The sequence below is a fragment of the Parus major genome, chromosome 3, assembly GCF_001522545.3.
Source record: "Parus major isolate Abel chromosome 3, Parus_major1.1, whole genome shotgun sequence".
Taxonomy (NCBI): Eukaryota; Metazoa; Chordata; class Aves; order Passeriformes; family Paridae; genus Parus; species Parus major.
Window position 1 is genome coordinate 2,311,087 of NC_031770.1, and position 3,103 is coordinate 2,314,189.

At 37.5% G+C, this 3,103-nt stretch overlaps 1 long non-coding RNA gene across 1 annotated transcript; it reads right to left on the reverse strand.

Annotated features, from left to right (window-relative positions):
* Positions 1–309: 309 nt before the first annotated feature.
* LOC107201380 lies at positions 310–3,103 on the reverse strand. Its single transcript, XR_004496564.1, has 3 exons — positions 2,987–3,103; positions 2,592–2,649; positions 310–1,578 (listed from the first exon to the last, which is right to left on the reverse strand). It is a non-coding gene; the product is annotated as an uncharacterized LOC107201380 (long non-coding RNA).

A 3,103-nucleotide genomic window follows, 5' to 3' on the forward strand; every position in this document is an offset into this window, starting at 1 on the left:
AAAGCAAGTCTGGAGTGTACTGCAGTAAACCAAACAGCTGCACCCTACACAGAACAGTTCAGGCCTCCAATTGAAGCACTGAAATGAATCTCTCCAGTGCATCTTTATTGCACAGGGAGATGGCTCCAGGAAGACTCCATACACGGACAGAAGCATTATTTTTTGATGGAGGGATCGTACTCAGCTTTTAGAAAAGTAATGCTGAATGGTTTTCTTCCACTTGTAAGCACCATGGACCCAGCTGTCCCTCCCACACAGCTTTATGTATCATTCTATGTATTATTTACTCTTGGAAGACACAGAGCCACACAGGAGTCAGAACTTGTTTATATTTCAGTTATGGAATAAGCTATTGTTTCTATTGCATCAAAGGTATTTCTGTTTATTCAGCAGTCCTATGATCCACACACAATGAAAATAAATTAAAAAAAACTAAAAATGAAGTTCCAACTAAAATAGAGTTGAGACAGTTCCCCCACCAAACATATTATAGCTATATATTGATTTAATGGCTTGTTACTTTTGAAGTGATTGCTTTTAAAACTTTGCACACAGTCACCTCAGCATTACAAAAGCACTGACAAGTGTACAAGTATGGAATTAGTGTACTTATGTTAAAGAAAATTAAGGCAGAATGCCCATCTTCTTAACTTTATGTTTCTTTAATAGACACTCATTTTTCATCTTTTTTTCCTTTCAAATGTAAGAAAGCTTGAAAGCCTTAAACCAGGTTTCATTTAATAAGAGAAAATAAGAAGTCTGCCACACAGAAAATTACTGAATTATGCTCAGTTTAGGGGTTCCACTCTTCTCTTTTGCCTCAGGCTTTTGGGACATTAAGGCCACAATATAAATCCTGGTCAGTGCTTTTTTCTAAGTAGCAGAAACGAGAGTTTATTAGCATCACAGTGGTTGCCTCAATAATGACAAAACAGTTGCTCATTACTGCTCATTAGATTCATATTAGATTCATTTGCAATAGCAATACATCTTCTATTCATACTCGATTGCAAAACAACAGATATGATTTGACACCTGCTGTAATACAGAATTCATTAGGAAGTAATAATACAAATAGGATTTCAATGGATGGACTTAGTCTTCTGTCTCTGATGGGTCTAAAATTTGTCATTTAATGGAGAATTTATATAGGATAAATACCACAGCAGGCAGCCAGCTTCTTCAAATCGTGTGCTCCAATAAAATATCACACACAGAAGCAGACAAGCAAAGAGCAGACAGACACACAAACAAGCAAATTAACAGTACCATATGCAGGAACAGACATTAACTATTTCTTTGGATATCCCTAACAGAAAAATGCAGTTACTAACTTCTGGAGTCACAGGAAAGTACAGAATGCTGCATTTTCATCAAAAGATAAAGTCAATAAGTAAATAAGTTTGGTTTTACCTTGAAAACTTCTGGGACAAGAAGAATGCTCTTGAAACACCTGTTAAATGCCATTGTCTTAATTTACTTGAAAAGTGCAAAACCATTATTGTGTCTATGCTTTGGAAGCACCAAACTAATAACAGCGTTTAAATGAGCTGAAATCTCTCCTTTTCCTAGAAAATCCTATGGGGAAAAGACAAAATTATCTCCAAACTCATCAGTTCTTGCCCCCTTTTTTTCCCTGTGCAAAGGATGAAAGCATATGGAAGCAATAGGTCTTCACATCATGAAGCAGAGAGAGGTTGATTGCAAAATGGAGCCCTGCATATCATAAAATAATTCACATAATAAATTCAGCCTCATTATTACCTCTCATGGTATTTCTGAAGGTACAAAACAAATATCCTGTTTCTGTCCTCTGCTCAGCTCTTAATTCAACTATCAAGTTAATTAATTCCCTACTATTTACAGCTTATGCAAAGGAGTCTGTTCCTATCCCTCAGCACACCTAACATCTGAAAAAAATATAATTTTGCTTACTCTGCCTCTGGCAAGAAATTTCTCCACAACTTCTTATCAAACCTGTTTCTTACAAGAGCTGCTTCCCAGCAGATGGGTTCCTCTTCCACTCAGTTCAGCCATAATCTAGCTCTGCTCTCCAGAGAAAAAACTGGGAATGGCCACTGCCCTCTGCATTGTTTGAGATAACTTCCATGATTTAACACTCAAGGACTGTAAAGATGAATTCTCAATGGAAGACTACCAAATATGTATTCTGAATTTCTTAATAAAACTCTTGATCTGATACAAGCCAGAGTCAGACCAGACTTTTCTACACTTCTAAAATCACATTGCCAGCCCATGGTCCTTCTGTGCTTCTCCTTTTCCTCCAAACCAGCCATTTCCAGAGGCACAGACTTACATTTTGTATCCTAAATTTCTGTTTTATTTCTCAAACACCAATGCCCCAGTACCTCACAACTTTATATTCTTCAGCAAATTGTTTAAGGACATTTCTCTTTCTGTTCTGTTACTGAATTAAACAGGGTACTGTTGTCTCAGGACCTACAGAAAATGTACACTATTATTTAAAGGTTATTTCAATGTGCAAACTCTTATCCCTGCTCCTTATAAAGCAGAATTTATAGAAAATTCCCATACAATGATTCTGTGAGGAGTATTAAAAACCAACAGACCTGTCTTAGTTCAGCCAACATTAGAACAGCAGTTCCAAGCCTGGATTTTCAGGAGTCTCTATAAACACAAAAGGGGGGAAAAAATAAACAAAAGTCACATGAGTAGTGCAAAACCTCACTTGAATAAGGTAACTGCTTTTAAAACTCAACTGTTAAGAAAATGACTAGCCTGATTATTGAAATCAGAGCCACAAACCACCAAATGATCCCGTTTCTCCTCCCAGAACTGCAATTCTGCACAAGGCACTGACTGCCCAGCAGTGGGGAGTGGAGCACGGACAGTGCCTTGCTTTCCTGGGCAGGCTGGAAACACATCCCATCCCTATTTTATTAGATCTGGTTGCCACTTCATCACCCGTTTTATTTTTTTAATTTAAAAAAACCCCAAAACATACCTCAAACCGAAAAATCAAAACAGAACAAATAGAAAGGAGTCTCAACAATCAGGAAAGTCAATGGCTCCCTGACTTCTCCTGGGAAAGAAGGCACTGCCTCTTTTTCTCTGGATGGGA